At 37.3% G+C, this 25,180-nt stretch overlaps 1 protein-coding gene across 1 annotated transcript in view; it reads left to right on the top strand.

Annotated features, from left to right (window-relative positions):
- The first annotated feature begins 760 nt into the window (after positions 1 to 760).
- Positions 761 to 25,180, top strand: part of LOC140230577 (uncharacterized) — a 29,918-nt gene continuing 5,498 nt past the window's right edge. Inside the window, exon 1 of the mRNA XM_072310718.1 lies at positions 761 to 821. The gene's annotated coding sequence lies outside the window, so the exon portion shown is untranslated. The remainder of the gene's footprint in view (positions 822 to 25,180) is intronic.

Here is a 25,180-nt window from a genome sequence, read left to right as displayed (position 1 = left end):
AACCGTTGCCTGGATACTCTTACGTACACTAGGCTTACGTATACCACTCCACTGAAATGAACCCTGCAGATTTTGTTTCCCAAACTATATGATAGTGATTTACTGATATCACAGGAGAAAGTTTCTCAAAATTGGTCGCATGATGCGGACACCAAGGTTTATCTCCCACGTCACAGGCCATGTCTACAAATCCTCCTCTCACCAACTTTCTCTCTCAAATCTCAAACAGCCTCATGAAAGAGCTTTGATATACCAATAACGTACGTGATAATATCGATATAATAGAGCTATAGATAGATAGATAGATAGATAGATAGATAGATAGATAAATAGATTGATTGATAGATAGATAGATATATAGATAGATAGATAGATAGATAGATTGGTAGATAGATAGATAGATAGATAGATAGATAGATTGATAGATAGATAGATAGATAGATAGATAGATAGATAGATAGATAGATAGATAGAGATCTTTATATGTCAAAGTATTTGTGCATATAATGTGATCACTAAGTTTGAGACATGCTGTCAGATACAAATGCGTAGTCATATTTTGGGGGGAATATGACTATAATGATTTCGATTTTTGATGGTGTGTGTGTGTTTTTTGCTTTTTGTTTTTTGAAAGGCGTGTTCCTGGTTAACCTGGCCGTAGCTGACCTGTCGGTGGCGCTGTGGACTCTTCCTTTCATCGTGGACACCGCTGTCACAGGGTGGTGGCGCTTCGGCGAGGCGTGGTGTCAGGCGTGTGGCTTCCTCGAGGTACTCTTCACATCAGCCTCCGTCTCAACACTCGCTCTCATTAGCTACGACAGGTAAGAAAGAGGACATTAGTCTTAAAAGCACCGGTAGGCAGAATTTTTTCTCTTTTCTTTGTTTTGCTTCTTTTATTACATGATGGACCGTACGCGCTTTCATCAACTTTGTTGTGAGATACAGTATCACTCAGAACATTAAGAAGCTTATAAACACCATCGAAAAGACGAAATTGTTCCTTGTATTTTCGACCTTTTCGGGAAAACGAAATGGCGAGATCCACTACGATCTCATCTTCTCGGCATCTCGCGAGATTCGAAATTGTGAGATTTGAGATCTCGTCTTCTCGGCATTTCGCGAGATTCGAGATGGCGAGATCCGAGATCTCGTCTTCTTGATTTCTCTGGTCAGAGAAGGCATAAATGAGTGATGTGAAATCTCGTCTGCTCGCTTCTCGAGTCCGAAAAGGCGGTAAGACGACATATCACAGTTATAACTCACCTTCTCGCCTTCTTACTAAAAGGGATTATCTCATATTCTCGGTGGCACTTCGATACATTAGATCAAAAGGGAGCTTCTCCTATTAGTACTTTTGTGCGACTGTCTGCATTCGGTTTTCTTGTCTACTGATTGGTCAAAACAAGGTCACCAGGGTACTCTTCTCTTGATGGAATTCTCCGAATCAATTTACATATCATTTTTGGTTGGGTTGATCTCGTATTGACTGCACTGGGTTTCACCAGCTGCTGCAGATGAAAAGAGGTCATTTGGGTATTACATTAAAAAAGGAGCTTCAAAGATGCGCACTTTATTGACCTCGTCATCAATATCTTTATTGCCAGCAATAAGACGTGAGAAAAAATAATTTTGGTTGAGAACACTTTGTTTGAATAGTTATTACTGCTACCATTGTCCTTGTACACGTTGGCACCTGCTTAGTTGGTAACACGCTTGATTACTGCATCTTTAAAATATATTTTTTGTAATGTAGCAAGTACCAATATGATACCCCGTTTCTTCTAAAGCCCTCTGGAATACAGTGTCAACGCTTTGACGTTGTCTTCATTACGCAGTCCCATCTGCCCTTTTCTCCGCATTTTATTCTTTATTCGTAAAATTTGGCCTTTCCAAGATCAAAGCTGGTAATGTAGGGTAAGATCTTACACGTTTTGCACCATAGAGTGGTTTCTTGGTGATGACTCTGGGAAATAATCACTTTTTCAAAGGCAGAAATGGAAGACGTCGTATTAGATTCCTCCCTTCAATTGCCCCCCCCCCCCTTTTTCTTTTCTTTTATGGTCAAAAGTTTTCACCTCACGTGAAGGTGCATGCAGTCCGCTTACAGACAAGGCTCTTAATTTTCATCTCACATACGCGCCGTGCACGTTGCCTCAACTCCCCGATCTTTTGGTTCACCGATGTTCGTTGAGAAAGTTGATGACGTAAGGGGTATCATGGGTGAATATGACACCCAATTGGGTACTGTTACGTGATTGAGTTCTAACAGTTGCCGAGTACATAGGAAAGGATTACAAAATATGGCGGACGAGGTTCAACCCAGGGACTAATAGGTGTGGGAGGACGGAGATTGATTACACAGAATCTTACCAGGGATACCTTTAACATCATCCTCTGCCTAATGAGCATAATTCACAATTGTGAACGTACAGGCGGTAAGTGGTCAATTCTTTGGCCCCAATTCCACAAGCATTTAACTTATTGTTTCGTCACATGACTCGCCAGGCACGTAGCACGTGGGTTTACTACGCGTATACCAGAGTCAAGAAAGTACAGCCTCTATTTTAATGTCGGTTCATGATATGATTGAGATTCGTGATCCTCAGCTTTTCAAAATTCCACAATGTACAATATATCCTTTGCCAAACGTATGTTATAAAGTGAGACTCTGTATATACACATACAATGAGTATGCCTCTACGATATACTTGTCTATGATAAGTTCCGCTTTAATACGTCATAATGACGTTTAAAAAGGTTTAAAAACTTACTGTTAAAATACAGGTTTCACTGAGTTCGTTATTCGGAAGGGTCGTTACTCCGAAGGTTCGTTAATACGAAAATCAAAGGTTTGTTCATCCGAAAATGAAATAAACTTCATTTGGTGACAAAATGCGATGCTGTGTAAACACACACACACACACACACGCACACACACACACACACAAACATGTATATGAACACACACATTATACATACTTGTTGACAGACTGGAGTACAATCGTAATCTTTAATTGCGTTACGGAAGAAAAAAAAATCTCCTCCTCCTCCGCATGCCACCTTTCCCCCTCTTCTACATCATCGTCGGGATTAGCCATTCTCCGCAACAGATTACTCAGTTTTCGGAATAACGAATCCTGTTTCATTTTCGGATTAACGAACCATCGTTCACTTTCCAACTAAAGAACCTTGTTGCATTTTCAAATTGAATAATTTTCGGAATAGCGAACCTTTTTTTCTTTTTTCAGATTAACGAAACTTCTGAATGACGAGCCTTATTTCATTTTCGGATCATGAACATAATTTAATTTTCACATTAACAAACTTTGTTACATTTTTGGATTAACGAACCTTTGGATTAACAAACCTTGGGAAGAACGACCCTTCGGAATAACAACCCATACTTCTTTTTCGGATTAACGAACCTGATTACATTTATTTTTTTATTTTTTATTTTTTATTTCTTTTTTTTTTTTGGATAGACGAATCTTCGGAATAACATATCTTATTTCGTTCTCGGATTGACCAACTTCGCAATAGATAACTTTTAGAATAACAACCCATATTTCTTTTTCGGATTAACGACCATTCGGAATAACGCCACAACTGTCTGGATTAACGAACCCTTTTCATTTTCGGATTAACGAACCTCTACGTGTAGGGAATTCGTGTGCTTCGGCATAACGAACTTTCAGATTTCATTTTTGGATTAGCCAAACGAACCCTTCGAATAGCGAACATCGCCCAAATCCAAATGGAAAGGGCCAATGTGTCAACTTGTCCAGGTTAGCACTATTTGCTACACACACACACTGACACACACACACACACACACACGCACACACGCACACACGCACACACGCACACACACACACACACATACCCACACAGACACACACACACACAGACACACACACACACGTGTACACGGGACAGTCAGTGTGGTTGCAGGAGCCACTCAATAAATATGCACATGCATTACAACGATCGCACTTGCACACAGACAGACAGACAAACACACACAAATAAACAAACAACCACTCACATATGGAAAAAAATGGAAAAAACACGGGCTTGTGATTTCTAGAAGACAATTTCATATCAGATGAGACTTCGATTGACCTATAATCAAATTTAAGAATGAAGGTTATAATATCAACAGCACTGATATCTCGTCTCGCAGATAGCATTAGCTGCGTGCTTTAGGCCGCTATTGGTGTATCTCGTGGGATATGAGAAGAAAGTGATCGTAACAAAAAAAAAAAAATAATAGATATACGAATGAAATGATAATAAATCTTCTATCAGTGTACCGTGATTCGTCAAAACAATGACTTTGGTAAAGCGAGGTCGTGCCTGTAAATATAGTTATTTCTGTCATGATGACAACACCACCTACGTGCCACTCTGTAACCGCTGGACTCCTCAATTTCATCGTCAGATCGTACGCCGAGGTTAATAGAGTTCTTGCTTCATTTAGAGGTTGAACGTTAGGATGCAGTCATCAAGGTTCTGATATTCATTAAGAAAAGCAGAAGACGTGGTACTCTCACATTCTCTCCTGTTCTTATCGCTTTCATGGCGTGTTGCATTTTCCTCAACATTCTATCTTCTCACGGCCGAAAAGATGTTCTATATTTATGGTAGAATGCGGTAAAGATTCAGCGATAACCAGCCATTGCGGAATCTTTCAATGGGGCGAGAGGGGGTTGAAGATAAGGAGATATCAACAAGATGGAGCAAAAAAAAAAAAGAAAAAAAAGAGAAGAGAAAATAAACATTCTATCGAAAAGTATATCATGATTGCGTAGTGTATGTTATTCACCAATGTTATTCCAATTAATATTTTTGCCGACCTTCACCTTTTCGTTATCACGCAGAATATTGCAAGTATTCTTCGAAAAGTAATCATTGAGAATGAAGAAGGGAAGAGAAAATAAAGCAGAGAGAGCCTCCTCCACGATCTTTACCCCCCCCCCCCCAAAAAAAAAAAAAAAAAAGATTAAAAGTACATAGACTGAAAAAGCAAACACTGTAACCAGGGACAAGAATAGTAACATCTTCGGAAACAATATAGGCCAGAGATAACCTTTTTATCAGTATGGATGTAGAATCGAATGTTTTGGCTAGAGGGAGAGCTAATGTAAAGCCAGGCTAGCGCAGAGCAAATAACCACGAAGGAGGTATAATTAGAGTCATATAAAGGCACACAGGGTAAGACTTGTCGGCTCTCACCTTCCCGATACCATCGAACGGGAGGCTAGAGTCAACAAGGCGGGGAAATTCAGGGAGGAGTGGGATGAAGGAGGATGCTATCGATCGAACCACGCCGAACAATTAACCGTCGAAGATTTTGAGATGCGCCCTGCGGGGAGACTGATATGTTTGCTGCTCCGGTCTTTCCCCCTCTGGATAAGAAAACACTAACTTCCGCTCTTTCAACATTATTATGTCCTCTTGATTTTTTTTTTTTCATATCCCCCTCAAGCGAGACTGATCGATTCACATTAGATTTTTTCTCTGCAGAGGTCTCTCCCATCCCGGATTTCTTCGTCTCCGCAATGGGCATAAATCCCTTCGGGCAAGATTTCCCACAACTGCCGCAGTAACTCTAAAATCTAAATACCTTTAATGCTCAGTCTCCTTCCTCTTAGGCAACTATTCACTAGACTGCAAGTCACGTAGCCCTTAAGATCTTTTTCCATTTCGATCTTTCCATGTTCTGGTCGACCTTCCTCCTTTTTTACGATAAACAAGGCAGAGAATTCATCAGATTTCATTCAAACCGCCAGCTTTCCCTGCATCAGCGAGAGGGGGAAAGCACCTAGGTCAATTCATTTATTTCTCGTATCAAAGACCCGCTCGCCGTGATCACAGACACCGCCATCATTCCCCCCCCCCCCCACCTTCCCTCCACCTATGGCGAGAGATTTTCATGTTTGCCGTGTATCTCGAGTGTCAATCTTCATCATAAATTACCTCCCATATCGGTTTGATACTCGGAGACGAATAGTCCCGGCAAAACTCGGCGAATGTTGAAGATGCATGCGACGACCAGGGAAGTGTGAGAGAAAGGAGGTACTGTACTCGCTTAGTATTGTCTACAGTGTTCTAGAGAGAGAGAGAAGAAGTCTGCATCCTACCTATCTGCACGCACATCGCTCCTTAATGCATCGTCGGAAATGAGTCGTGACTCGGTAAATCAAGTATGCAACACAGGCACCTTGTTAACATGCTCTATACCTATTCGTTCACGCGGAGAAAGGTGGGAACATTCATTTACATCGATACAAAAGATGTAATCATATTTTGAATAAAAAATAATAACCCTCCAGTGATTGGTTGAAAGAGCATTATTTGAGCATTAATCATTTGTATTTCAGAATGTTTGACATTCCATGGTATGATTTTTGGAAAACGACGTCACTGTTTATGACATTAACATTCCATATATATGTGAAATGATGTCACAAAGCAATTCTGACATCGCCCGCTGCTTTGTACAGCCACTTTGTGATATGCAACAAAGCTTTTGTTGACATCACAAAGCATTTCAGACGACGCGCGTAGTTTCAGACGGTCACTCTGTGAAATGTAACAAAGCAATTGTGACATCACAAAGCAATTCTGACATCGCGCTCTTCTTACGTCGTACGATCACGACATGACACAAAGCAGTTTTGACAATTGTGCTTTTGTGCAATTTGTGCAAAAGTGTTCTCTTTTTTGTTTCCTTGTTTCTTTTTTCGCAAAGACAATAATTGTACTTAATTTTTGTTCTATGAGGAACGTACATTAAATATAATGTATGCTGCTTGATGTACAAGTAGGAGTAATTTTTTTAGCTAAATACCAAATGCATGCAAAATGTGGAGCAGTAATTAAGAGTATTTAAATCTCACTTAACTCTACCCTCCCGCCCTCCCCGTATGACTTCCACATGACTGTCTACAAGGAATGACAACATTCAGTAATTGAAAGAATCGGCCTTTTGAAAGACGAAAGACGGGTTATGGTCACCTTGAATGTTTTTGAGACTGAAGTCGCCCTGGAGAGCTCTATTAGAAATGGCTGAGTGAGTGTTCGACGTGGCGCCTTGACCTTTGAGAGAGAGAGAGAGAGAGGGAGAGAGAGCTGAGAGAATGACTATAACATTCTACATGACAGTGAGTGTTCACAAAGTGTCATGAGGTAGCGTGCGTAATACCAGAAGGCCAATAAATTCCTCATAGACGAGGGGGAGGTGATTCTATTCTGCCGGTGTTACCTGGGAAAATGACCTATGGAGAATGAGATATGATAAAGATATTTGACGATTCCAAGTATAAAAGAAAAAGAATTGGAAAAACTATAAAAGAACATGAAAAAGAATACAAATCTGGCCAACAATAAAGACGAGCGAGGCGTGATAATATAGGTTTTCCCGTCCATTTTCGCACTTTTATCATTCAGTTTCAAAGATTTTTCATTCAAATTCGTCCCGAGAAACTCACAGAATGAAAACCTTAACTTCAATTTAGTCAATCGTCATCGTAATTCGTTTTTCGTCAACCATTTCCAAATTAAAAATCATTTAATCAACCATTTCCACATTAAAAATCGTCGATTGTCATTGAAATTCGTCCCCGCAGCCCATCGACTGGAGAATGTAAGAATCAAATTCGTCTACAATTTCATGATTTTTTCAAACAAATTCGTCGGATAGCATTGGTCTTTCAGTGTGAGGGTGAACTATTATTCTAAGCCTGCATTACCTCACTTTCTCCCGGTATTTGGATCAGAAGACATTATTCGTAAACCGTTTGCTTGACAATATATATTATAATATATATACACACACACAGGAGACTGAAGGATTAAACGGCAGTCAGAGAACATTAAAAACAGTAAAGGCAATATTTAATTACGTTGTGAAAACTTTTGGACTTGAGATCTTTTACTTCCTGGTTTTATGTTATTGCATGAAACAAACTTTATTCAAAACGACTAAGGGCAAAAAATTGATGTCTTTATATATATATATATATATATATATATATATATATATATATATATATATATATACCTATTCGAAAATTCGAAAAATGATAACAGTGTGCGTCGTCTGTTTGATGTTGTTGAGACTATAGACGAGACTTCTATAAAGAGAAAAGAAGACGCATATGAAGAAAAATAAAACTACATGAGTAAAGTAAAGAAAACAAAGAATCCAGAATTGCACAAAAAGTATAAGAGAGATTAACAGCAAATTAAAAAAAAAAAGAATTTCGCCACATACGAACAAAATTTGCCAGATTATCATGCAAGCATGCATGTTAAGATTCCCTAGCTCCCCCCCCCCCCCTACCACGGCTACCATTTCTCCCCATATTTGGATCTTTTCGGTTCTCCGTCTAATGGGATTAGATTATTGAACAAGAACCCGCCGTAGATATAAACACCGCTAACCTAATTCCAAATGGCGGAGTCCTACAAACAGAACGACCGCTCGTTCGATCTTGCAAACCGTTCAAGCACGTCTGTAAAGTGTGACACCCAGTGTTGTTTTTTTTTCTTTCACTCCTGCTGTTTCTTTTCCTGCCTACGCAAGCAAAACAAACAGTAGACATCCAGCATTGCTCGCATCTTATCAAGAAGCTGCACAAAACAAGAACCTGCACGACCAAAAAAAGCAATAATTGTAAAAATGATATTTCAACGTATTCAAGGGACAAAGAATATACCAGATACTTTAATGGAATTGGGATTTTTTGCGATGTTGCCAGTGTCTTCGCAGTTTTTATATCAAGATTATCGTTAGAAGGCAGTCTTTTTTAATTCACCACCAAACGCGTAAAAGAACAAAATACTTAAAAAAAAACCAATAATGATAATAACTACTTGAAACTGTTTGAAAGTCCGTCCATTGAAAGTGAAGAACACCATCACATAGGCACTAATAGAATACTAAGTATAAGTGGAGGCGTTAAAGTGGGTGCGTGGGGTAGCGGGAAGACGGAGCTAGAATCCTCGGACGAGAAAATTGAGTTACATCTTGTTTAGACCACATCACTGATTTACAGCACAATTTATGGCCAACACCGTGATTATTGACCTGCGTAGAACCAATTATTCACCACAGGTGCTGCATTTTATTAGAATTTATAAGTTTCTGGCGATATTTTGGTTGTGTGAGCAGTAAACTTCAGGGGTCACACATGCAAGCTCATGCACATATAAAATGTATACACAGACACACACACACACACACACACACACACACACACACACACACACACAATCACATACACCGGCGAGCATATGTATGTATTTGTATACAAATATGCATACATACATATGGCATGTAATTCATATCTCTCTGCGAAAAAGGCGCATTAGTCCATAAACATCATAAAATACAATTACGTGTAGGCGCCTATGGCATTTCAACAGTCACATTCGAAATATCGTTAGCTAACGTGAACAGAGAGAGAGAGAAGACAGAGGTAAATATATAGTGTTGTCATTGTTATAGTTTTCTCTTTAAACTTTATTGAAGCGAATAGTTATATCATTAAGGTGCCTCCCCCCCCCAAAAAAAAAAAAGTCCCTCCCAACCCCACCCTTATCGTACCTCAAATTTCGATAAGGGGGTATGGGAGAGAAAGAAGATAAGGAGAAGTAGAGTCTATACAAGTATATCATCAAACTAGTTTGAGAGTTGCTCTAGGAGACGATGTTTCTTGGCGCAAAAAAAAAAAAAAAAAATGAGGGAAAAATAATCACTCGATTAAATTCACTAGATAACGATGATCGTTTTAATACGTCACTACTATCCCGAGAGGGTAGAGAAGCCTGCCGATAGATTCGGAAAAATCTTTGATCGTTTGAAGCTTGTCGGTTACCCTAATTCCAGGATAATTGCATAATTGCATTTCTCCTGATGCCAGCGGCGTAGAAGCATCTCTCAAGAACAATTTGACTAAGGAAAAGTGAAAAATGGTGCTTTGCGCAAAGAGATGTCATACATGATAATACATACTTACAATTACTCCCCTTCTCTCTGTCTGTCTGTCTCTCTCTCTCTCTCTCTCTCTCTCTCTCTTTCTTAGAATGCAGATAGATAGATAGATAGGAAGAGTATATAGATTTCATTCATTTTTTATTTCATTTCCGGCCAAACCATATAATATGACATTGCATATACACAGAGTCAGTACAAAGTAACTTTTACATGTCCAAATGAAATTTAAATACACGTCTTTTGTTTACATGAAACAAAAAACATATTTTGGTAGAAGAAGTACAAGGACAAAATGTGACTGAATCATAACAAAGAAAAGGTCGGAAATGGAGGGGACTGCTAAAAAGCCAAGCTTGTAGAATGCAGTCACCTCGGAGTCGCTTTATGATAGTAATACACGAGACATTTTAACATAATCCACGGGAACCAGAACACAAAAACGAGTACGCACTCAAACGCACACACATATAACACAGTAACAAAGCAGCTCTCTTACATACACGTGGAAAGGATAAAAAGGAGATAGAAAGGGACAGGAAGACAGAGGGAAGGGCGAAGGAGGAGAGTATTGGGGGTCGATGCACGACACAGGAAGTTGTCTTCATATGAATGATATAACATAATGGTTATGAAATAAAGTAAACAAAATAAAGGCGTTAGCAGCAAGAGAAATCAGTTAGGAGCTTTCAGAATGCAAATCCCCAGTAATAAAAGAATTAACAAGCATTTTCTTTAATTTTAAAGTAAAAGTGTTGAAACTTAGAGATTTTTTTATATTGCTGTCAAGGGAATTCCAGAGTTTAGGTCCAGCGAAGGAGAATATAGACTCTGCAAAAATTGTCCTAAACAGTGGTAAATGGAATTCATTGGTTTGTCTAGTGGGGTATGAATGTACAGCTTTATTTTGGATAAACATAGAATCAAACACCAAAGGAAGGGAGTGATTTATTAGTTTGTACATAAACTGACCTAAATTCAAACAATATAAATCCTTAATTTTTAAAATATTATTTTGATGAAACAAGTCATTAGTATGACATCTCCACGATTCTCTACAAATGATACGAAGAGCTTTTTTCTGCAATAATAATATTCTTTCTAAATATGAGGAGTAAGTGTTGCCCCAGGCGAGAATGCCATAGTTCAGATAGGGTAAGATCAAAGATGAATATAACATTAACAAAACATTTTTCGGAAAATAGAATTTAACTTTATTGATAACACCCACATTTCTAGAAATTGTGCGGCAAATTGAATCGATATGCAAATTCCAGGTGAGCTTATTATCAAGAGTCAAACCTAAAAAATTTAATTGAAGAAACTTCTTCTATGGCTATATTGTCCAAATAAATATTCTGAGATAACTTTTCTAAAGAATTACTGAAAAGCATACATTTAGTTTTTTGAAGATTGATTGACAATTTGTTAGCTCTAGTCCAATGAAGTAACTTTTTTATCTCGATGTTCATAGTATCGATCAAATACACTGGATCAGAGCTAGAAAGGAACACATTATTTTGTATCATCAGCAAATAATAAAAAGGAAAGAATACTTGATGAATTTATGATATCATTGATGTAAATAGATAGATAGATAGATAGATAGATAGATAGATAGTGTTTCTGTCTGTTGTATCTCTCTATTAGAATGTAGACAGACAGATAGATAGATAGATAGATAGATAAGTAGATACATGAATGAAAGATACATTATATCTCTTTGAGGTACACTTTGTACTTCTTTAACAATGTGTGATAGACTACTTGGTTTTTGGTGATAATTCAGTCAGGTTAATGCGATCGTGCAACTTGTAAGTAATTATGCTACATGTGTAATATGGTTTGGCAGTACATTTAAAGTTTCTTCAGTTTATTCCTGACATGGAGTTCTACCACTTGATGTCTTGGTTTATTTACAAACTGGGCTATTTGCGGCCGACATGTACTCAAACTTTTGTACGTGGCAGTGCTATTATCACCACAGGTTGGCGCCTTTTAGAAGACACGCATTTTCAAATAATCGGATGATGTAGAGATAGTGGCTCTCTTCTAAGAAAGAAACATTTTAGGCAAATTTTAAAGTCACTGCATTTACGTCATGCAACTTACACGAAATTGTAAACTTCACTATTTTCAGAAATGTTCAGTACTGTAGAGTCAATGCTTAAACTAGATCTACACACTGGTTTCTCTTCCCCAAATTGTATAATCAGATGAACATTGAACATGGACTTTCTGGATCCATGCGTAAAAAAATAAGTGGGGCGAGTTTTTAGCAGCAAGTGTCGGCAGAAGAGTATTTATTCTTGGTGGATGCAAACACACATAAACGCTAAACACACACGCGCAAACACACACACACACACACACACACACACACACACGCACACACGCACACACGCACGTACACACCTATTGTTGACATGACCGAAAACGAATATCAGTGCGCACGGACAATTCCGATCAATCTGGGAAATGAAGGAAGCAAATGGAAGAGACAAACAAAGAGACTGAAGGATTTGAATTGGACGAAGATCAGTGTTGACATTTCTAGAAATAAACCAGACAACGTAATCTGAAAACAGCGTGCAAATTCCCAGTTTGCTCTACTTTCGTTTGCGGAGCATTTGCAGGACTGTTTGAGCAATATATACATATGTATATATATATATATATATATATATATATATATATATATATATATATATATATATATATATATATATACATATATATATATATATATATATACATATATATATATATATATATACATATATATATATATATATATATATATATATATATATATATCGAAAATTTGTGTGCCAAAATAAACTGTTGGTAATGACAGCATAAACTAGGTTTCTGTTTATATATATATATATATATATATATATATATATATATATATATATATATATATGTGTGTGTGTGTGTGTGTGTGTGTGTGTGTGTGTGTGTGTGTGTGTGTGTGTGTGTGTCTTTACGTGCCACGTTCGCACGTCCGACTCAGTTGACGGCGTGCCAACTTCGCATATTCTGCTCAAACACACGAACCCGCCCAAACCGATCGATAAATCGCCAAACGCCGCAGTACGATCATTGATTGTGTCGATGGAATTATTTCAGGTGCTTCCATTTCTGCCACATGTAGATTGCATTTTATGTAATGATTGACCAGCAAGCAGTGTCCCTTGCTGGATTTGAGTGTAAATTCTAAGTTCTGTCACCGTTTTGTGTGCAAAAGTCATGACTTTACTACTAATGTAGCAACTGGTCATTTGAAAGAAAAATAATCATTCATAAAAATATGTCATACATTTACATCAAAGCAAAGCTTGGCATTTTCTATAGAACTTTGCTCATGATATGTCAAGCTTTACAGAAATCTGTAGAAGTTACATAAATAAAAAAAAAATGTTTTCAGAAAGCATGACTACGTTAATGTCTCAGAATAATGTGGCACACAGGAGTTTCCACTATGGCACGTATCCAAAGAGATACTGAGTAAGTTGTCCACGTGTTGGTGGAATAATAACATCAAAAATAAAACGAAACCAAGTTCATGCTGTAATCACCAACAGTTTATTTCGGCTCATAAATTTTCGAGCAATTCGCTGTTTCTCAGGTGTTTTTTATATATATATATATATATATATATATATATATATGACCCAGTTTGTCTTTTTAACACATCTTTCCTTCCCCTTCAATCCACTAGTTGCTTTGAGATGACCGCACACAGATCCTTCTTAAAACAAAGGAGGATTCTCCTCAACTTTGCCAAAATCAGTCATATCCAATGTTTGTACATAATAATTATGTTCAGATAAACACTTTTTACCTTGTGTCGCAATAAACATGATTACAAAAATTTTGATTCCTTGATGAGCGTAAGGAGGGAAAAACACTAGAATGCAGTAAGTGTAATATAGATGTCATATTTCATATCCTGTTAAGTCTTTAACAAGGTATAGTGACAACTAATATCAGGCTAAGAAGAAGAAGAAGAAGAAAAGAAGAAGAAGAGTCTCTTAAACATGATTGTTTCCTTTGTATGTCTGTCACACTGTAAAATTCCTTATGAGATGCTGATTTGTGAGAGTTTTTAAATGAATAAGACAGTGGTGCATTTCCTTAAACTTCTTGTGTGCTAGTAGTGTGTTCGACACTACGCCGAGTGCACAGAAACACAACTGTGATCAACTACTCGCCGGTTGTAGTATTTCTTATCCGCGTGCGTGCGTACATGCATACTATATACACAAAACACAAATAAAAATTGTGCTAATGCAACCTTGACACGCTGAGTTCAACAAGATATGACGCGCTTCTTTTATTTGTCGCTGTAACGTTCTATTCAAGCCAGTTCAATTCAATTCAATTTGCCTTTATCTAGCAGAGTTTCACCATACTCTATCGCGTGGTTAGCGGTATAGTAGGCATGTTGGAATCGTTACCGTTTTATGTCGTTTAGCAGAGCAGCTAAATCACAGCTATTATAGGTTTCCGCCCAATAAAACACGCATATGCAACCTCAGAATCACCGGTCGCAATATTTTATGCTTCTTTCCATGTCTAAAGATGCTCCGTAGAGTCAATCAAGAATTGTATTTGGATTCGGTTCCTCTCTAATGAATCCCCCCCCCCCACATATTTACAATAATACAAAATGTAAGAAATAAAGAAATAAAAAATATAAATAAGAACGATATCCTGAAGGGCTAATATCTTCTTTGAAAGTTGAACCTTGTGAACCATTAGCCATATGATTGAAATAATGACTTCTATGACATTTCCTTTCTCTCGACTTTTTACTTTGTCTGGATTTTTCCAAGAGGATATAATCATTCCTTGAATTTCCATTTTCGTAATTTAGATTGTCGGTTCGGAAAACAGGTGGCAGAAGGCAATCTGAAGAGTTTTGCTTGAAAGGATGTGAAAGATACAGACACATCATCGTGTTAATAAGTAACGGAATGAAAGCTTTGCATTCATAGACGTGAAAACACCTATCCCCGCACTGTTGACTTACCACTTGACGTTTAACGAGCCGAAATATTCACATTCGTATTCACTTTTATTTTTCAACAATGCCAAAAAGCCATGTGCCCAATTCTGAGAAGTTTGACTGTCAAATATGTGTGTGTGAGAGTTCTGTTTGAGATTAAACAAAACACCAACGCTTAACGCACTGCTCTTCATTATCAGGATAAAATCTGCCTCCTCGTTTTTATCTTTCACTCTTTTTTTTTTTTTTTTGCATCTGACGCAAAAATAGATTTTATTTGCTATCGTTCATACATAACATACTTAAAATCGTCTGGCTTTGTAGAAACGCTTGAATCTACAGACTTCGCATGCCTAAACAGATGATCAGCCGATTGTAAGACCCTGGTGTAATGAGTTGCATTATGGGTGTTGTTGTTTTTTTTTAAGACAAAAAAGGTCGATTTTCTCTTTGCGCGCTATACACACGAACCACGTAAGGAAAATCGTCAGCGCGACGGTTTTTGAAAAGAAAAGAAAATAGTCTGGATTGACTTTCGTATTTCGCATTAACAATTTTTGGTGTCCTCACACAAGAACTGACGGTTTTCACATCACGTTTCCAAAATCGATTTTCAAAAACCGATGATATCGGGTGTGCGTTCTTTGTCTACGTACGTGTAATCTTAGTGAACGCTCCCTCTCTCTCTCTCTCTCTCTCTCTCTCTCCTCTCCTCTCCTTTCCCTTATCCTTCTCCTCCTCTTCCTCCTCCTTCTTTTTTTTCTTCTTCTTCTTCTTCTTCTTCTTCTTCTTCTTTATCTCCATCTCTATCTCAGCGAGATGCACAGTGTCTGACGAAAATGGGGACAGTTTTTAGACTAAAAACTCAATGGAAAAAGCATTTAGTAATCTAATTGACATTCATTTCCAAAATTACTGGATACTTAGGCGGAATTTCTGTGATTACTGAGAGAGATGAATGCCGGTATGCAGGGGAGGAAAGGGAATGCGAGTATAGGAGGAACTGTGTGTATGTTTCTCTTTCTTTTCTTTTTGAGCATGTCAGTATGCTTTACCGTAGGTTTGTGCACAGATGTATGCCTGTGTTATCTTTAATGACAGTATTCCATTATACTTGTGTTTCTTTGTGTCTTGGCCCTATACATGTGTGTGAATGAACCGCTGAGCTCCAAAAATACCTTTTTGGCTGGGAAAAAGGGGTGGACGGGGGTGGAAGGAGGAAGAGAATTTGTTGAGTGGCGTGCGAAGGAGGTCGTCTAAATTAGATGTCAAACTCGTTTTCCGGTCTGTAAAACTCTACTGCCTCGAGGTAACAGGATTGTGGGGTAAGGAGGTCTCGGGCAAGCATGGGAAAAACATGAGAAAGAAGAAAGAAAGGGAAGGATGGTACTTCATTTGACAAATGTAATGGATGTCAGCATCACATCTAGTATATATTACCTCTAGGAGCGCCTTTATCTTAATATATTCAATCGACTACAAAATACAAACAGTTCTATATAATACAGTACAGTACAATACAATACAATTAAATACAAAACCATGTAATACAATACAATGCAATATGGATTTGATAAATAATAGATTCATTGGTAGAGAGATAGATAGACATATGAGAGAATTCGATCTAGCGGAACACGAAATGTCTTGAGAGCAATATCACACGTAGATATGATAGTAGGCCTTTTCGTATCATAATGATGCTATGCATAAATAAAGACAGACAGCATTACACCCTTGGAGTGATAACTGAGAACAAAACATGTTTATACTAAAGAAAGCTTCTTTGAATAAAAGATTTACTTTTTGTCTTTTTTCTGTAACTTGTTGGTTTAATCGACGAAACTCAAGGCATTATAGGAAGATTAGTTTGTAGGTTTCGAGCTGTCGCTTCCAATATTTTTTTTTTTCGATTTGTCTGTGGTACCGTTTCGAATAGTCCCTCACAAATATATAATTATCTAGCAAGGTTACACTATGGAACTTAGAAGAAATTAAAGTCCTTACTTCGTCGTTCTGTTTGCTTCTTAATAAATTATTTCTGGCAACAAGATTTCCCTGTGATATGAAATTCTAAATTCCTTTTAACACGTTTCTCGAAATCAGGAAAACAAAAGACAATAACTCCGTTTAAATCATCTGCACGAATGATTTACAGCATTCGCTGGCTTTCTTTGTGGTTATTAGCTGTACCATGTTAAGATTGGGAAAAATGGTTGCCATAGCAATGGTGGACGTGATTTGGCAATTTTTAGCTAAAGCAACGTGCGATTTCATATAGTACTTGTAGTGGGTTCAAAATGTATACTTCCACACAAATATCATGGGAAAGCTTGTAGACCGTGTATTCACAGAATGGCTCAGAGTTTCTGCAGCTTTGTGTGTGAATATAAGTAGGGAAAGCGGAAACTACTAATTTTCATCAAAGATGCTGCGTTTTTGTAATACGTGTAATGTAATTTTACTCATACCTTATTTACATGCCCAGGTGATTTAAAACCAAATTAGAGATATTTATGAAACCTCTCTTTTTCTCCCTTTTTCTCGTTATCTAAAGAACCATCATTCTCATTCGCACTCACCCACACACACACACACAAACACACACACACACACACACACACACACTGGACCCCATGGAAGACCAGCTTAGTGTAGCTGAATATGGGCTATCCAGCCATCTTCACAGATGGAAAATGAACAACAACAACAACACACACACACACACACACACAAATGGATACTAAACTGACGTCAGAAAAGCACAATGACGCTACCGTTTTTTCTTTCTCTTAGGTAAGTTATGTTTAAGCCGGAGCTTGCCATTACAAGATGAATGATTTTAGCTTTCTTCTTCGTTTTTTTTTTTCCTGGGCGGAGACGGAACATTACCACGATCCTCCGAGACCCTTCCATCCAAATACCCACGCATACCAGCGTTTTTATAAGATTTTGCACGAGTGACTTGCCTCAGATGTCTAGAAGACATAACACCGACATGAATAACCGCTTATTGATTCATCCGTATGCAGGACTGACTGCGTAAGTCACCCTTTGAATCGATCGGGCGGCAGCATCAGCGCGCTGTAGACGTTCAAGCGCTTTGTGACTCGTGTGTTGCAGCCAAGTTCACGCCGCTTTGCACAATTTCTACCGGTTTACGGCATAATGACATCTGTCCAGGCAAGCGCAAACCCCACAAGATTATGGCTTTCGTTTACGCAATTTGCAAATACACCGCGGCAACGAAACGTTAAAACAACAGCCGACAGAATTGCAGTGCACTCAGGGATCTCTCCCTCAGATCAACAAGTCTGGTAATCGTCAATATTCTAGCTAATTCTCTTGCAACGGGCAAAGTATAGATATATGAAATTAAAGGTTGTGTACAGTACTGGTTGAGGTGAGGATTTAGCTTTTAACATTTTGCAAGATATTCAGAAACCGCTCTATGAGATGTTACAGAGCATGCAATTCCAAGGGGTATCAAAAGTTTATTTGATGAAAATCGGTTTTGAAATGGCTGAGATAGCCAAAAACAAGGTGAAACAAAGAGATCCTAATAAAAGGCGTGGCCTGTTGCCTTTTATTATTATCACCTTTTTGGATATCTCAGCCATTTGAAAACCAATTTTCATCAAATAAACGTTGAATCCTACTTAAAATTACATGCTCTGTTATATTTCATAAGAGGTTTCTCATTATTTCACTTAGGAATGTTCAAAACATGAATCCCCACCTCAACCAGTACTGTACAGTCCCTTTAAATCAATTCTTTTAGTAGTTTCCCCCAACTTGAACTGTGTATACACATTTACAATCATAATATTATGTGAGTACATATTATAATAAAAGTCTAAAATGACATGCAAACGCTTCATCTTGCATAATACATTTACATCATGATCATAGGTAATATATACGACTATGACCTGAAAACGTATGGAACATAAGAGATTACTACCAAATTGAAGTTTATTGCAATAAGATGAGTGTGCAGTGGCGGAAAAGAGCTGTGGATTTTTGTAGAGAAGTTTCCCGGTTCGAGTCCAAGCTATGCATACATCGTCACGAGGCCAGTATGTTCCTGCAGGAAATAAAATAATGTAATGATGATTTAAATAATTGTGATCACAATTATTTTCATCGTCTTAAGGTTTTTTTAACGGCCATAGGAACAGTTTTTTTACAAACAAAGTTTCAATTATCGGTGATTTTTCACTTGTGTTGTCGCTTGTCTTGTGTCTGCAAAAATATATTGGGTACAACTACCAAAAGTCACTAAAATTTATGTTTCAAAAATATTTCTCAAACATTAACTGAACCCTGGTATGATACGTTCACATTGTTTGAAACATTTACCGATGGAGATGATGTTAATAATTCACTAATTTGTTCATCTCATTGTTCATTTTTTAGACTCACTGTCTATTGATTCAATGTTATTTCTCATTCATGTTTGAATCTATCATTTCTCTTTCCATGAATTATTACATCATCATAATTATACTACATTATTGTTATTGTGTATGCTTAAGAATAATTTGAGGGATAAATAAAGCAGTAAGTAAAAGCAGGTGAAAATAGAGGGATGGTATTGCGTCTTTTGACTTGTCAGAAGTGGAACGGTATCAGACAAATGGTTCTCTTCTATCATAATTGCGGAAATATATATCGACCTGCGTATTCTTATTATTATTATTATTATCATATATATATATATATATATATCCGCAATAAAAGAAGAACAATATCTCTCCGATGCATATATATATATATATATATATATATATATATATATATATATATATATATATATATATATTCCATTCTCCTGAAGATCCCACAAAATGCGGCAGCGTGAAACCGCCGGAGCGGACTGATCGGTATTGGTCCCCATGGAAGAACAGAATCATGATATTGAATATAAAATGGGCAATCCATCTATTCTGTAATCTTTGTTTGATTCATGTATGATTCATGTGTTCTGTGCATTTCAATGTGAAATGGGGAATAAATAAACGAACAACAAACAAACCAAGTGAGGTATATATAGATATATAGAGAATGTAGCCCACAAAGAGATTAGGAAGAAAAGACGAATCAATTATTATGAAAAGATCATTTAGAGTAAAATGGCCAGCATTCCCTTGGCATTGGCGATTTTTTGGTTACATGATTCATTTTAACAGCATGATACCCTTAGTGTCCATGTTCATACCGTTTCCCAGGTGTGCAGAATCTTATCATTAACTTATTCACCGTCTTATTCCCTTCTCTTTCCTTCTCTCAGCGTCCACTGTTGAATCTGCATTTCTTTATACCATTGATATGATAATGAATCCTGTCGCTTTCTACCGTCGCCCAAGTTTCATGCATAATGATCCCGCATGTCTTGTTAGCGAGGAGTATAGGTTTCATCTCTTTCAGTGATTACGTATCCCAGTGGCTGGTGTAGCTTGGAGTGATAAAACTCCAACGATGAATAACATGGAAAGACGCCCCGGGGGCGTGAAGGTCATTGTAAATACTGGTTATTTAGGAATAAAAATCTGAGACGAGAGAGAGAGTATTATCTTTGTTAAGATGGAGTGGAACACTTCAGTTGAGAGATCCACTCGGAGAAAATTTTCCCGGTTATAACTTATTGCGAAGCTGAAATTTAAATTTCAGTTTAGGAGGAAGAACGTCCGCAAATAGATTTGTGGTGAGGTTTGTAAGGTGCTATGTTATCGTTGTTACATTTTGTTGCCATTATTATCTGCAAGTCATAATATTTCATCAATTCTTATTATTGTTATAATTATAGTCATCATTATTGACACTATAACCACTATTGCCATCATTGTCACCAAACTAATTGTCGTTGATCACGTTTTGTTGTTATTTTTTTTTGTATTTGCACAAGTGGACAAAGAAAACAAACTGAAAAGAAAATGAAAAGAAAATTAGTAGTGTGTGTGCTTTACATCACAATTTAGATTATGATCAGATGATAGCTTTAGTGAAAATGAAGCATATAATCCATTTTATCTTCCTTTCCAAATTGCGAAGAACTCCAGAAGATTTCCCGTAAATGAAATGAGGAATACACAGATTTATGTTTCTATCATTTTGTATGTCGCAAATTCTACATCCACAAGTCGACTGAGCTGTGCTGTATTACCTTTGCACGTACGTATGTATGCATGTCACGACCAATACTGCGAATAATATTCATGACTCATTCGGTCGACGCTATAGGTGTATAGCTTCATACAGAAGAAAAAAAAAACAGGCTAAAACCATAATAACACCTTATATCCGCAAAATGCATTTTATTATTCCCTGATTGTTGTGCTCGTATACATCTTTATGATGTAACGTTTAAATTCATCTCATGCGTAGATCTCGTCTCCTCAACAATACATTGATACATCGACATGCTCTTGGCACCACAGTACTTACAGACAATCATGGAATATTTCCCAGGGAGACGGTATTAATCTACTTGCGTTGCGTTCGTCATCAAAAGCTTGACGATGCTGTCTATCCATTGTTGCGTAAGTTTGAGACCTCCCCGCTCCTTGACCGAACTAGAAAATAGAGAGAATGATGTGGAAAAAGGTTGTTAAATATCTCCAAGTTGTTAACTCAAACAAAGATAAACTGTAACAAAGGAAGTGGACACCGCCTAAAATATTTCAGATTGCTTGAGCTGAGAAACAATAACACGCAAGAGACAAAAACCTTATAACCAGAGGACGATCGAGACATTCACTGACATATAGAAATAGATTGAACACGCCTCCGGTGAGGTTATATCTTCTTGTCGAGTGTACTTAATATGGGTTTTCCTGCTTCAAGATATTTTATTCTATGATGCTTCACGTTAATGAGGGAAAAAGTGAAGAACTGTCCTATTCTTAGTCCCTTGATATCCTGGAGGATTTAAACTTTCTAAATTGAGAATATCTGGCAATTTTCGTCTTGATGGTAATCTGTTCCATAAATTCAGGACTTTCGATATTTGCAACTCTTTCTGTCATGAAATATCCCAGTTTTCTTCCGTTACCAAGGAAAATATGACTTGTTCTCATCCATAAAGTAGTCATATTTGTATGTATGTTCAAATAAGTATATATATATATATATATATATATATATATATATATACATATACCATATGATATACACGATAATGAGGGAAAAGTGAAAAAAAGATATCATATACCATATGATATCCAGTGGATTTTGTCTATATATATATATATATATACATGCAAACATAATAATACACATAAACTGAAATAAAGATCTTAAGAATCCTCATCAAATCCATATTATGTTATAACTGTACATCGTCGTTGCATTTACAGTTCAGTTTGTAACCTAGTCTTCCAGCAATCAAATTCCATTGGATTCCCATCATGTCTGACTGCTTCAAGTTTGTTAATTCTCTCCAGTATAACGTACGCGGGCACACACACACACACACACACACACACACACACACACAAACCCACAAAACCCACGCATATCGTTTATGCACCAACTGACCAGAGGATTTTGGAGCTGGGGACCTTAGTATCGGAAGCCATAGAACATTGTGGACGAACAAAATAAGAGACGAAAATAGACTGAAATACTGAAGCAGAAGTGAATCAACAACTCAACAGAAGACAAAAATTAACTAGAAGTAAAGTCACCTAAATTTAGGTCGGCATTTCGCGAACCATGAGTGAAATCAGAGTAGTCATCTACTCGCAAAAAAAAAAAAAAAAAAATGTATTATTTCTAACACTAAGATTTGGTTTGTTTGTGTCTCAGTGTGTGTGTGTGTGTGTGTACATATAATATTATGTGTGTGTTGAGTGATTCGTAGTCCACGTGTTGGTAGACAAAAACAGAAAAAAGAAGTCAATCTTATGCTGTCAATGCCAACAATTTGAGTATTTTTGACACAAGTTTTCGGGCTCCATGCTCTTTGTCAGGTGATCACTTGTGTCAAGTGTCAAAAAAGAAACTGCTGGTATTTACAGCATGAGCTCGAGTTATGTTAGACATAAATATACATAATGTGCGTGTGTGTGTGTGTGTGTGTGTGCATGGAGGGTATCTCACGTCAGATTTCCTGAGGTATTTATTCATAATCCGTTGAAGCCACCGAGGGGAATAATCAAAAACAAATAAGTCTGCTTGCCATTGAATCTGCTGCTCACCAGGTGTTTTCTTTCTGCGCGGAAATCAAATTGCTATCAATTATTTCCAGACAGAGCTTCTTTCTCACGTAGCCGTGTGGAGACATGTTAGCTGGTCACTTCATTCATTTTGTTTGCCAACTCGTCTGGCTCACGAGTCTCGTGAAATATAAATGTTTGGATGTTGACGAGATTTCTCGCTATGCGTAAAGTGTTCGTTCGGAAGTTGACTGTAAGTGTAAATGTATGCCTTGACGATACCAGAAAAAGATATTTCCAAAACTACATTTACATAGACTTAGATTTACATTTTTATATTTACATACATATATGCCATTTGACACAATGGTCATAACGTTTGCTTTTTTAAAGAGAAGGTTCAACATCAGATGTGTTGTCTACTTCTACTTGATACGCATTTTATTCAAAGTCAACCAATAATGAATTAAATTGATAACACCATAGTACACCGTTAAGTAAGTTGAAAAAAAAAATGCTAATTATATAGAAGTATACAAATAAATAGTGCCCCCGGGTATTCTTGGGCGCATTTACTGTTTGTTACCTCGCCTGTTTCATTGCAAGACACTCCTTCGTGCCGTATTTCTCTCCCTGTCTTTAACTTATTGTTATCCTTCATGCCATTTCATAATATCAAGAATACTTTATCTTTTCGAATTGTGTTTGTTTTTTTTCAAGTTATAGCTTTCTACCTCAATAGAAACTACTAACAGTAATCCGCTACTGTCCGTCCTTGTCTTTCCTTCCTTAGCCGTAAAGGTAATATAGTTTCTATAAGAATACAGTGACCTGTCAAAATGATAGTTATTCATGTCACCTTGGTAACATATCTTCTATCCCCACCCCTGCCACCTTTCTTCCATCACTATTCATACAGCATACTTGCTCTGTCTTGTTTTCCCCCATTTGCAAAGAGTGAGAAAAAGCTATGCAAGATGCCTACAGGTATTATAGTCATGGTATTTCCTTACGTGTTGTTGAGCATTCACCTTTTTTTTTCGCGGTTGCGTCGCTCGCACTGATTGGTTAATGCGGATGTTACGCTCCCTCCCTCTCGGTCTGCCTGTCGATTCTCGCACGCTCGGTAAAACCAAGCTTCGCGGCGTCAAGCGACACTTTGAGCCCCCTCCCCCCCCCCCCCCGCCTCTTCCATCTTCTTCCTTCTGTCGCACTTTCCACACGTTATTGTTCCTTCAGTTCCTCAGAGCACACAAGCACATGTATGGAACATACGTACTTTTGCATGCCAGTGTGGGAGGGGGGGTCTTTGAAAAAGATACATAGAGAAGAGAAAAAAAATCAAGGATTGAAAATACTCTGATTCAATACAGGCGGAGACTTACTTGACTTAATTGAAAGAAAACCAAACAAGCTTTACAATCAGTAGCCACATTTCTAATGTACCAGCCGGCCGCTGACCGGAAGAAAAAAGTTTTACCACTCCGGCGCGATGTTCAGGATTCTTTTCTTATAGCTGAAATCAATGAGATGCTAAGCAATCCTCAAACAAAGAAGACGAAAAAAAATCAATGTTTCCAAGGGTGGCTTTGTCGAGAAAGTCGAGAAAAGTCTACGTCTCGGTATAATGTGTGACGGAGGAAAATGTAGCGTCAATGTGTCAATTTGCTAGGCAAACTCACGGCAGTATACCGCGAGCGATCTTGCCAATATTAATGAATCTCTCTTTTTTTTCTGCCTTTCTTCTTCACGCTCTCTAAGAATTAATGAGTATGTATGTATGTATGTATGTATGATTGTTTGTTTGTTTGTATGTACGAGAACATGATAAAATTGTTTTAAAAGCATACACAAATATATATGCAAATATATAACTATATGTATATGGATATGTATATGTATGTTGTATGTATTATGTAATATGATAATATATATCAAAAATGATAATCATATACGATAATTACATTATGATATATTTCTTAAACATATATATATATATTCATA

The sequence above is a fragment of the Diadema setosum genome, chromosome 7 (assembly GCF_964275005.1).
Source record: "Diadema setosum chromosome 7, eeDiaSeto1, whole genome shotgun sequence".
Classification (NCBI taxonomy): domain Eukaryota; kingdom Metazoa; phylum Echinodermata; class Echinoidea; order Diadematoida; family Diadematidae; genus Diadema; species Diadema setosum.
This window is presented reverse-complemented; position numbering and strand designations above follow the sequence as displayed.